The 12,627-nt window shown below is 52.9% G+C and overlaps 1 protein-coding gene across 5 annotated transcripts in view; it reads left to right on the top strand.

The window, feature by feature from the left end:
* Nphp4 (nephrocystin 4) overlaps window positions 1-12,627 on the top strand; it is a 104,237-nt gene that overhangs the window by 46,804 nt on the left and 44,806 nt on the right. The gene's annotated exons all lie outside the window — the stretch shown is intronic.

The raw sequence follows: 12,627 nt of genomic DNA, 5'->3' as shown, positions 1-12,627 counted from the left end.
CGGAGGTCAAGCCTTGTCGCTGGTGGAGGAGTAGTGAGGGCGTCAGCTCAGCCTTGGTTGGCTCAGCTTCTGCTTGGCAGGGACCCTGTGCTTGGGCCTCTTATTTGAAATAAGCTCTGCTGAGAATTGTCCTGTGGTGAAGCGCAGTGGCGTTGAGAGCGAGTCTCAGAGTCCACTGGAGTGGGTGCTGGACCTTGGCCCGGCTTTGGAGCTCTTGCCGGCTGAAGGAGCCTTCGCCTCTCTTTTCTTTTGTTCTCCTGGTTTCAGATGGAAAGATCACACAGAGCAGCTTGTGAAGCCCCGCAGTGGAGCATGCGTCCCCATCCTCCTGCAGGCTCTCTGCAGCCAGTGGGGCCCAGGCACCCAGGTGCCCAGAGGACACTCCCTGTCTCTTGGCCAGGGCTCCTGTCTTGGCACACAGGTGCTCTTGATTCTGTCACTTGGGAATGGTTTTCGTTAGGGGTGGAGATCTCGGTTGGCAGCAGCTAGTCTTGCTGGATTTCGTCTTCTGATCGGTGGGCAGCTCAGCTGTTTCTTTGGCTTAGACCTGGATGTACTGGCCTCTGATTTCATGGTCTTCTGGGTTTTCTGAGACTCGTATAAATATTCAGGTCCCCAAACTTAAGTTGATCACTTTGCAACGGACCGCAGTGTGCACATTTCCCTCTTTCCACAGAAGCAGTGCCTTCAAAGCTTTGCTTTGTTCTTCCTGTTTTTGAGTTTTGTTCTCTGCAGCTTGTTGTCAGGATTCGGCTCACGGCCACGACCTCACGAGCGGTCCCACCTCGCCTAGGTGGTGTCCGCTGTGGCAGAGGCAGTCCTGTGTTCTATTGGAGTCACCCAGGATGAGTTCTCATTTTATTTGAATGACGGTTTTAGCTTTTTGAATGTCCTTGTTGGCTAATTCTGAAATCTTCGACAGATCGCTGTGATTTGTTTTGATGGGTGTGTGGCAGCTGCAGGTCTGTGGGGCTCCATGTGCTGGTGCAACACACTCACAGCGTCAGTGTTCAGGTGGGGCAGAGGGCATGCCCGTCACGGCCAGCCTAGCATTCTTGTGGTTGGAACATGGAAAACCTTCCTTCTCGCTGTTGCGACATGGCCTTCTTTTTACTGAGCCTGCCCTACTGTGCTCACTGTTAACTGAGTCACCCTACTGTGTTAGGGAACTGGAACCCCAGCCTCCTATCTCACTGCGGCTTCCTTCCTATCAACTGACTCCTGCCCTAGCCTCTGTGACCTGGGTCAGTTTGGATTGGTTGGTTTTTGTCCTGATTTGGGTTATATTTTCCTGCCTCTGTGCACATTTGATAATTTCTGAGTGGAGTCCAGATATTGGAGATTTTCTCTTGTTAGCTGTTGGATATTTTGTATTTGATAAATATTCTTAAACTTTGGGAAGGGATAGCTCTTTTCTGGTTTTGCTCCTAAAATTCATTATCTGGGACCAGATCAGCATTAGTCCAGGGCTGATTATTCCCCCTGAGAAGAAAGGTCTACCCCTGGCTGGGGACTGGCCCTGTTTGGCCCTGGGGACCCCAGAGCTGCTCCCTGTACCCCTGTCTGGTCATTCTTGTCCTGACCAGCATGCTCTGATGCGAGCAGGTGTCTCTGGAAATCCAAGAGCCCCTTGCACACCCACCTGTGGGCTTCCTTGGTCTTCAGGACTGAGCTCTCTCTTCTCAAGGGCCCCCCTGTGCTTTGACTGGGCCCCCCACCCTGACCTGCCAGCTGACCAGGCCCAGGCAGGGGTAGTCACAGGGTTCCCTTGTTTCCTGCCCTCAGAATTGTTCTTCCTCTATCGCCTGAGGTCCAGGTCTGCAAGACCATTGTTTACATATTTTGTCTATATTTAAAAAAATGTGTTTCAGATAGGGAGAGTCTGGTCACCATTGCCCCACCTGCCTGGAACAGAAGTCTCAGGCCCTGAACTTGCATCCAGGCTGAGGCCAGCGGCTTTGGAACATTCCAGGCCACGGAGTCACGGCCATGCGTGTTTCCACGGCTCTCGAGTCCAGGTTTATGCTTCCTGCCCACCGTGGATTGCCCCCGTGTGCTACACTTATTTGCTTTTGAAATCTATTCTTTTTAAACTAAAAACTCATGGTGAAGAAAGCCAAGGCAGTTTTGAAGAAGAGGGGCTTTGTCCTCCTCGGTTTGCTGATGTACCATGGAGTTTTCGTAACTAGAACAGTATGACGTGGATGCAGAGAGAGATGAACAGACATGGGGTGTGAGTGTCCTTTTGCTGCTGTGGGACAAATTTCCACAAGTGACTTGAAACAGTGCAGCCTTATCATTGTGTGGTTCTAGAAGTCAGAGTCCAGAGTGGGTCTTGTGGCTCAAATCCAGGCGTCAGCAGGACAGGCTCCCCTGGAGGTGGTAGGGGAGGATCCTTTCCTCACCCTGTAGAGGCTAGAGGTGCCTGTGTCCCGCGGCCCCTCCTCCGTCTGCAGAGGAGCAGCTGGCCTCTTCAGTCCTCCCGTTGACTCTGACCCTATGGCCTTCTTTTACTTAACAAGGACAGTTGTGGGTGCACTGGGCCTGCCCTGACCATCCAGCACAATCTCCCCACCTCGGTCAGCTGGTCAGCAGCCTTACTTCCCTTGACAGTGCTACAGGACACACTGGTAGGCGTGGGTGTTAAGACGTGCACGTCCTGGGCATGGGGAGCACTTAACTCTGCCCACCAAAAGGAGGACAGATGGAATAGCCAATAAATGGTGCGGCATGATTAGCTGTCCATGTGGAAAACAAAATTCAATCCAAACTTCATACAGTACAAAAATAAATTTGGAAAAAAAACAGATGGAAAAAAAACAGAACTTTAGAAATTTCAGAAAAAGTTAGAATTAGAAGATTAGAATTAAAAGAATTAAAAATTAAAATTAGAAGAAAGATTGTAAAAAGCTTTTCTCTATGTCAGGTGTGGTGGCATATGCCTGTCATTCCAGTGGCTTGGGAGGCTGGGGCAGGAGAATCGTGAGTTCAAAGCCAGCCTCAGCAACTCAGCAAGACTCTGTCTCTAAATAAAATGTAAAAAAAGGGCTGGGGATGTGCCTCAGTGGTTAAGCACCCCTGGGTACAATCCCTGGCACCAAAAAAAAAAAAAAAAAAAAAAAAAAAAATTCCTCTAAATCAATAAGATACAGATAAACAAAAAGGAAATAGAAGACATGAGGAGGAAATTCTTGGAGAAGAAATCAGGGTGACTGATAAACGTATGGAAGATGCTCAGTTTTACTAGAGATTGGAGAATGCAAGGTAAAACAAGAAATCGTTTCTCCTCTTGTGGAAAGTCCAGCTGTCTAATAGCGTGAGGTCAGCAGGGATGTGGTTTAGGAGGGTCTCTCACCACCCAGGGGGATGAGGCGCGCAGGCTGCTTCCTGGAGCGGCTTCGTGAAGTTGAGCTGACACCCACGATACCTTCCCAGGTGTCTGTTAGAACAGAGAGTTCATGTGGGACGGAGCGGGGTCAAGGAGGCTTGTGACACTTTTTAATAGTCAGGAATTCAAAAAAACTGCCTGCTTCGCAGCTGGGGAGTAGCAGGCCACGGCCTCTGCACTCCAGGTAGGTGAAGGGAGCTCTTCTCGCACCGCAGGTAAACCTGTAGCACATTGTGCTGGATGCAAACAGCAGGTCCTGGAAGGAGAGGCCGGGCCGTCAGGCATGCCACTCACCTCCTGCTTGATGCTCCACTCTGTCCTCAGTCCTCAGCTGTAACCTCAGGGGTTAATGGTAAAAATATGAAGAACGAAGCTTGAGGACTCTTAGGACAGAATTGGGAATGCTTTAGTGACTTCCAGGGTGGGAAGGCTTCCACCAGCCACAGAGAGGATCGAAATGTGACAGCATCAAGATAGGAAAACCCTTTCCTACGGAGCAGACTCCACAAAGAAAGTGAGAAGGCAGATCTCCGCCCGGAAGACGTTGCAAAGCATCCACCACTGAGTTAGTCCGAGACTCAGCCCTGGAGGTGCTTCTCTAAGCCAGGCCTGGGTGAGCAGCAGGGAGCAGAAGTGGGCCCAGAGCACGGGCAACAGGGTCGGGCCTGGCAGGGGCAGGGGCTGTCCTTAGTATCACCATGCCCTTGCTGTTGCCAGCCTTCTGGTTGGCACCATCAGTGGGCATTGACCACCTGCATAGACCCCTTTTGACCAAGGGTTTGCTGAAACAGAGACTGAGTCTTGCTGGAAGCCAGGCAGCCAGCAGGACACCTCTCCAAGGAGCTTCTCCTCACCTGGTCGGTTCTCCCTGGCTGCCGCCCTCCCTCTCCCCGTCCACTCAGCAAGTGCACTCGGTCTGTGAGCTCAGGTGCTCTGAGAGGCTGTGTGCAAACCATCCAGCCACCACGTGTATTAGGTGGTGCAGGGATTATGGTCAAGGGGGTGCAGGGTGGGGTCAGGGAGTACATGGAGGCGTTGCACCTTCTGCTGAGTCTTGCTGTGAACTTAAAACTGCTCAAAAAATAAAGTCTATTAGAAAAACAAAGGATGAGGAAGGATGGAGGGGTAGAGAGTGACTGGTCTGTCATCCTTAATTAACGTGTGTTCAGGATTTCTGCTTCTAGAACTGAGGCTCACCCCTGGCCAAGGCCAGCGGCTTGTTTTCTGTAGAGGCCATCTAGTAACTACTTTAGGCTTCGCCGGCCAGGCGGTCTCTCCTCAGCGGCTGGACTCTGCTGGTGCGCCCCAAAGCCATCGGATGACAGAAGAGGCGTGGGTGTTAAGACGTGGCATGGCTGTGTTCCAGCAGAACTTCATTTACTCTCCCGGTTTGACCTGGGCCTGCAGATGCGAGTCTTAGCTTTCCCTTCCTCTTTCTTCATCCGGAGGCAGCTTCCCATCTTTTCCTGCTTTAAAGTAGTTCCCACAGAAGGCAGACCTGCTGCTGGGAGGTCGGGGAGACGCCTCTGCCCCCCGGAACCTGATGCCTTTTGAAGGTTTTTTTTTTTTAATTTGGTTTTTAGTTGTAGTTGGGCACAATACCTTTGTTTTATTTACTTGTTTTAATGTGGTGCTGAGGATCGAACCCAGGGCCTTGCATGTGGTGGGTGAGTGCTCTCCCGCTGAGCCACCACCCCAGCCCTTGCAGGTTTTTTGATGACCATTTACATTTCTTTTTAAGAGTATTGATCTGTTTTGGTTTCCTCCTGTCTGCAGCTGACTTTCAGAACACACATCCTTTGGAGCAATGGCTGACCTCACCTGGTATAGAGCTGCTGGGATAAAGTTGCCCTCAGTTCTAGAATTCTGACTTGAGTCTGTGATGAGACTCCTTTCTGGTGTCCTCCTGACACTGGGCTCTTCCCAGACGTCATTAGTTTCTTAAAGAACTAGCACTCGGTTTTACTGATTGGTTCCTTTAAGTTTCTGTTTTTATCCTTATTTCTAATCAATTCAATTTTAATTTTATGTGCCTCTATATTAATTCCATCCTTTCAGTTTCTTCAAGTTTTTAGAAAATTGAAAGCTTAATTATTTCTCATCCTTCCCATCCACTTTTGTGTGTGTGTGTGTGTGTGTGTGTGTGTGTGTGTGTGTGTGCTGAGGATTGAACCCAGGGCCTTGTGCAGGTGAGGCAAGCACTCTACCAATTGAGCGATTTCCCTATCCCCCCATCTATCATGTTTAATAGTAAAAGTTCTATAGTTTTAAGTTTTCTTTCCAAGTATAGTTTGGGCCCCCATTTTATAGTTTGTTTTTTGTTTTTTGCTATTTTTTTTTGGTGCAGGGGTTGGAGCTCAGGGCCTCATTCATGGTAAGCATGTGCTGTACCACTGAGCTGCACGCCAGCCCTGTTTGCTTTCAGAATTTGAGAGTGTTTTAAATATTCCCACATTAAAAAATATATGTATCTATTAAACCCTTCTTGCCTTTTCTTATGGAAACTTCTGGTCTTTTGAAGCTCAGCTCGAGGGTCTTGTCTGTGACAGAGCTTTTTCTCTAGCATCCCATGGCCTTTGGAGATACCGCTGTTTATTTTTTATAATAGCATGTTGTCTGCTATTTTTGGACTATGTTAGTCAGGTTTGCTTGGTAACAAATAATCCCCAAATCTGGGGTTTAAAACGAAAGGCTTTATCTTTTACTATGTGCTGGTTGCAGTTGGAGGTGGCTCTGCTTGTCATGGACCTACATGGCAGTTGCCATCTTGAGTATTGCTGTTCACCAGCCAGACAGAAAGGGAGGCCTTGAAAGGACCTTGTTCCATCAGCGAGGATTGTGGCCCAGAAGTGACACTTGCTCTCCTCCCACCTTGTTGGCTGCACGTAGCCATGTGCCCACCCAGGCTCAGGGGACTGGGAAGCCTCTCTCATGCACAGAGGAGATGAGAGGCAAGTGTCTGTGCAGCCTAGACTGCCGTGGAGCATCTCCCCGTGGGCTGTCTTGTTACTTTGCATTACCCAGTAGAGTCCTGGCCACAGTGCGGCATGGAGAGAGGTGTCTGGTCAGAACTCCTGTGTGTGCTAGGGTAGTTTAACTCAGAAGGAACAGGAGAGCTGATCTTGGCCACCCTTTGACAGGAAGCTCAGAGGCAGAGCTGATGTCAGGCATGGCTGGGTCCTCATAGTCACGTGCTGTCCCCGAGACGATGCTGCCGTCCTGTCCTCCTCCGGCCCTTCAGCTCTCCTTCCTTAGACGTGGCTTCCTTCTCCATGGTGACCCCGGAGCTCCAGGGCTCTCCCTGGGCTTAGGGGTTCCAGCAGAGCACTTGTTTTGTCCAGTTGTTCCCGTAGAGTCCTGAGACAGAGCCCCTCATTCTGCAGTGTCACCTGCCTGCACGCTGTAATGACCAATGGAGACCTGGCTGGGGACAGAAGGTCCTGTGTCACATGTCGCTTGTGGTGTGGAGGTTGGGCCTGTCCCTTATTGTGTGGTCAAGGGCTGGAGGGTGATTCCCCAAAGGAAAGCCATCTGGAGAGAGCATGGGTTTGGGCAGAGTAAAGCTGGCAGGGGCTGGTGGCCCTGTGGAAGATGGGCCGAGCCCCAGGTCCCCATCCTGGGCCCTTCCCGACACTGCTGCACTGCAAAGTTGTCAATGAGTAGGCACTCGAGTCCTGCCTGTCTTCCCACAGGAGAGGCGTCCTTGGCCATCCCTTGACAGGAAGCTCAGAGGCAGAGCTGATGTCAGGCGCGGCTGGGTCCTCACACTCATGTGCTGTCCCTGAGACGATAAAGCTGCCGTTCTGTCCTTCCCACAGGGAGCAGCGGCCTGTCCTCCAGCAGCCCTCTAGACCTGGGCGGGGAGTGGCCTCAGGGCTCAAGCAGTGCTGTGGGGCAGGGGAAGGGCCTCAGGGTGGCCCCCACAGAGTGGCCCCCACAGAGTGGCCCCCACAGAGCGGCTTGCAGTTCATCCCCATGCTGGTGGCCAGAGGGGCGAGTTATTCTCCTGGGCACACGGGGCAGCAGTGAGACTGCCTGAGATGCAGAGCCACTGGGTGCACACCTGTAGGTCCTTACCTAGAGATTTATCTTCACGTCCTCTGCAGAGAGGTGTCCGCTTTGGTTACTGGAAGGGTCAGAAATGGAGCCGCTGTGCAGATGAACCATAGTAGCACGATGTGTGCTTCAGCTGCTGTGGGACTTGCTGATCCACACGGATGGAACCTGATTTCATTTGGCTTATTTAATTTGGATTTATTGCTGCCTTCGTGTTGTGTTAATATGATCGCCTCCAGCTCAGGTTCCAGGCATTTGAAGACATTGCCTCCCAAGACCCATCTAAGAGGCTCAAACAGCCACGAGTGCTTAACTGATGATGGAGACTTTCCTGCTTCAATATTTTACCAACTTGTACGGCTCCTCTGGAAGTCTTAACGATATGTGGCTGTCACTTTAAGTGAGGTGCTTTGGCTTTCCGTTATGAATAATCCTTTTTATTTTTCCTATAAAATTGCCAGGGAGCAGAGGTCTATTCATCACCTACAGGGAGAGAGTGTGCACAGAGCCACTAGAGGGCACTCCGACGTTATGTTTTATAAACTTTAGAATTTCCTTGACCCATATTTTGCTTTTGAATGTTCCAGGGGTACCAGAATTTTGGATCATTTGCTTTAAAGCTTTGAAAAGAGCCCTGTAGCAGGAGCTGTCAGACATGTGCAGCTGTCGTGTTTCCTGGAACATGTGGAATTGCCCTTGTGCCCCAGCCTGCCTGCCGTGCTCTTCCTGGTGGAATGTCCTCTCCGACAGCCAGCACTGGCTGACCCTGGTTCAGGGGAATCCAGTCAGTCACACAGCGGCAGGAGAGAGTTACAGCCACGCTTGGTCACTGTGGGCGTGTGCGTGCAGGTTGCTGAAGAACAGCCAGGGTGTGGTTCAGGGCGGGTGTGGCTTTGGTGAGGGCCGTGATGTTTTTGACACTGACCCCGAAGGTGGCCCGGGTGCAGGGCTCTGGCAGGCTGTGGAACATCCCCTGTCCACCTGGGTCTAGTCCACCAAGATGGGGCACGCTGTCCCCTGGCTCCCTGTGGTCTGTGTGCGCTGAGCATGGAGACCCACGCCACTGCCATGTCTCCCTTTATCTCTTCTTGGATTTTCCCCATTTCCCATTCCTGTGATCAGAGTCTGAGGAAGAACGACTTTTTATCTAGAAGTAGGGGCAAAGCCCTTTAGTTGGGGTACTGCTAAAGAGGGATTCATCCTTATTTTTTTAAAAATATTTATTTTTTAGTTTTAGGTGGACACAATATTTTTATTTTCTTTTATGTGGTGCTGAGGATCGAACCCAGTGCCTCACGCATGCCAGGTGAGCACACTATCACTTGAGCCACATCCCGAGCCCCCATCCTTATTTTTACAGTCTGGTGGCTGGAAACTGCTCTTGGGCATCTTTCTCTAGATCCCAGAGATGCGTCTGGGACAGTGGTGCCTCCCTCACACCCTGCTGTGTGGCCACAGGCTCCTCTGCTGCCCACGTGGCCTTTCCTTGGCAGGGGCTGCTGCGAGCTGCTTGGCAGGGGCTGCTGCGAGCTGCTAGGCAGCAGCCTCCTGGGGTTGCTCCTTCCCACTCCTCCTTCAGGATCTTGCTCTCCCCTGGGGTAACTGGCCCTTTAGTCACCTGAGGGTACTGGGCAGTTCTGCAAACTGAATGTTCTCCTCCATCAGGTCCCTGGCCCGCCTGCTGCGGTCTCTTTCCCTCAGCTGCAGGCGTCTCAGGAAGGCAGCTTGGATTTGTGGGTTAAGAGTCCAGTGAGGCCTCCTACCCAATGAGGCCCTCGGGAAGATGCCCAGGGGACCATACCCACGTCTCCAGAAAGGGCTCCTCGCTTCCACGCGTTTCCTGCTGTGTCGAGGGGCTCTGTGCCCCCAGCCTGGTACGCCAGAGGCTGCCCCCCGTCCTCTTAGCTGTTGGTCTTTATGTCTTGCTGTGGCTGTGCAACGCAGGCAGGTGATCAGTGAGCGTAGGAGGTAGAGGTGGGAAAGCACTCTCCTTCCTTTGCCTTATTTCTGTTTTAACTTTTTTTTTTTGTGTGTGTTAATTTGCATACCAAGAAGGGTCCAGCTAGAGAGGACAAATGGTCACTCAGTAGCTCCCTAGTTCAGGAGACAGAAACCAAGCCCCTCTCCCCTGGTGTCCCCCTCCTGTGGTTAACCTGGGAATGCGGGGGTTGCGGGGGCTCACCTTGTGCGCCAGTCCTGGTCCCTGTGTGCTGCTAGTGGAGCCACCTGCTGGAGGAGCAGAGCCCTGCACCGGCTTGCTTCCTGTGGGATGGTGGTGAGCGGGGCTGATGGGCATGGCTGGAGAGACCTCTGGCTGTGCTTCTAATGTGGCTGTTCTGAGCAACAGAGTTCTTTACTGTTCTCTGTTCAACATGCGTCATCAGGACCTCCTCTGTTGAGGACAGGCCAGGGTACAGGGGCTCAGGTACCTTGGGAGTTCTCGCCGCCTGGAATTTGAGTATGGTGTCATGGTGTAGCCTTTGCCATTCTGTTCATCCACAGTGCTGTCGGAGAACACCGACGAGGAGCGCTCCTTTCTGGAGCAGAAGACAGAGGCTGCATTAAGCCTGGGTCTTTGTGTGACTCGGTGGGACATGTGCCCGCCTGGCTTGGAGTCGTCTGGACTCCTGAGATCTGCATTGAGTCAAGTGTGGGTGCCTGAGCTTTGCAGACTAACCCGACATAACTGGAGTGGACTGTCGAGATTTCGTTGATAGCGGTTTGTGGCGTGTGGAGACTGATTGGAGAGTAATGGAGTGTCAGGGAAAATTAGTGTTCAGATGGGAGGCAGGACCTGCTGCCGGGGGGCCCAGGGTCTCCCTTGTCTCCAGCAGTTAACAGGGGCTGCTCCGGCCAGCGGTCTACTACAGTGTCATGAACCACTGATTTAGTCCCTCTTGCCCCTTCTTGGTGCTGGTGGCCTCCAGCTGCTCAGTGTGACTGTGGAAAAGTGCGTCTCTGGGTCCCTGTGCTCCTCTTCATGTCCAGCTCACTTACCTGAACGGAGTCTGTGCTGGACCAGACACTGACTCTGGCCCTGGGGTTGGAGCCCGGCCTCCACTGCACTCTTTGGGGAGAAGCAGCTGCTAATTGGTGTCATTGGTTTAGCCGGCGTGTCTCTCGGCTCTGCTAATGACCACTGAACTGACGTCCTACAGGTACTGTATGAAGACACGCTGATGCACAGGTGCAGGGAGAGCCCCTGGCAGGCCACGCAGCTTCAGTGGGCTCACGGCAGCCTGCCACACGGTTCCTCCCTCTCTTTCTTTAATGTAGATGGGGTCACACCCTCTGAGTGGTCAGCCTCTCGCTCTTTTCACTTTAAACCTGTCCTGCTGTCCTCACATGTTGGACTGCCCAGCTGACCTCCTCTGTCCTGCATGGCCATGTGCCAGCTTTTATTTAGGCACCTGTTTTCAGGGGCTCTTGGTGCACTTGCAAGGTGTTGCTTTTCTTGCTCTGTCTTGGGTGTTTCTGCACGTGTCCCTGGGCACAGGCAGGCACCTGCTCGTGTGTCCTTGTGCACACACATGTTGCCTTGGGTCCCATTTGCTTTCCCAGCATACACTGGTATGCTGGGGGAGTTGGGCTTCTCCGCCAGGCCTGCCGTCGAGCAGGAGGTCTGGGGGGCACTGCCTGAGCACTCGGTGTTCTCTGGGCAGGAAGCAGTAGCTTAACCAATGGCCACTTTGTCAGTGTTAAGATGAAAAGATTTGAAAACGAGTTATTCTGTGGTCTTGGTGTATTCCTCTCAGCCCATTTTTCCTGGGGGGTGTGGATTTGACCCTCTAGCCTGGGGCTTGCAGCAGGTGTCTTTTCCAAAGACTGCCGGATGCTCTTTTAGGCTGTTTTGCTCTCTTGGAAGGTACAATTGCATAATAAGTCACAATATAAAGAACCACCTGAGCATCCATAGTGCATCGTGCCTGAATCTGAGACTGGGGGAGGGCACAGGACGCTCGGCGTGCTTCGGTGGAACAGCCTCTCAACACTCAGGTTTTCCTTGCCTGCAGGATGCTCGGAGCACGGCTCCTAAGTGCTGGCCTTCTCTTAGCTGAAGATAATGGAACCATTTCCTGCAATTTTTCCTCGTTACCGAAATCAGCCTGCAGAGTTCTCTGAGACCCCATTTTGGGTGGAACAAAGCAGACGTGCTCTGGCAGATGTCCTGTTTCGCTGCAGGCTCTCTTAGCAGGCGGAGGGGGGGGTCTATTGCAGCAGATGCCCAGGACCCTGTGGAGAGGTGCAGCTGGGGCCTGGTGGGGTCGGCGGCACCCCTCCGCTGCTCCTGGTGAGGGAGCCTTCCTGGGAGCCAGGCTCGGGCTGGTCTGCCTGCTCCCTCAGAAGCAGGGGAATGCACTCGGGAGCTGCAGGCTCCCCTGACAAGACTGTTTGAGGGCTCCTGGGAACCCCATTTAACTGGCTTGTCAGAGGACAGGGCCCCTGAGCGGGCACTGCCTCAGCGGGCTGGGTGGTCAGGTCACTTGGGCTGCAGCGCTCCCTCTGGCCATCCCCTCCAGCAGGGCCTCAGCCTGCAGTGAGCCTGCCACCTCCCAGGGGACTGTGGAAGCCCAGGTGGGGCCAGCAGCTCGAGGGCCAGTGGGCCTGGTGGTGCTCCTTTGGGTGCTGTTCTTGTGTTTGGTCCTTCTGGACACAGTCTCTGTGTTCTGCTGTGGTCCAGACTGGGACAGGAAGTTGCTGTCCATCTCTGTGTGGATGGCATCTGCACTGTGAACATGTGCCCGCCCCGAGCTGCGTGCCCTCGAGGACAGGATCCAGGAACGTCTGAAAGAGCCATTTGCCTGACCTTTCATGGCACATGTAGGCCCCGTGGGAACCTGGGGAGCAAAGGCCGCAGGCGGGGAGGGGAGCCAGGGGCGTGCCTGGTGGTCACATGTGGCTGGGCAAGACCCTGGGGAGAGGACCTGATTTCTCAGGAGTTTTGGGTGATTCTGGAAGCTCAGGGGGTGGGCAGAGTCTGTCCCCATGAAGATGAATGCAGTGAGCTGGCAGGGCACAGCCTGAAGACAACTGTCCCTTGAGGGCTAGCAGCAGGGCCTCACTGTAGGCCAATGCCCAAGGCTCACATCCTGTGCTGGCTGCAACCTGGCCTTCGGGGCCAGGGCACAGAGGTGCCTTGTTAGGCTGGGCTCCACTGTCAACGGAAGGTGGTGACCACAGTG

Source organism: Marmota flaviventris, chromosome 10 (assembly GCF_047511675.1).
Source record: "Marmota flaviventris isolate mMarFla1 chromosome 10, mMarFla1.hap1, whole genome shotgun sequence".
Taxonomy (NCBI): domain Eukaryota; kingdom Metazoa; phylum Chordata; class Mammalia; order Rodentia; family Sciuridae; genus Marmota; species Marmota flaviventris.
This window is presented reverse-complemented; position numbering and strand designations above follow the sequence as displayed.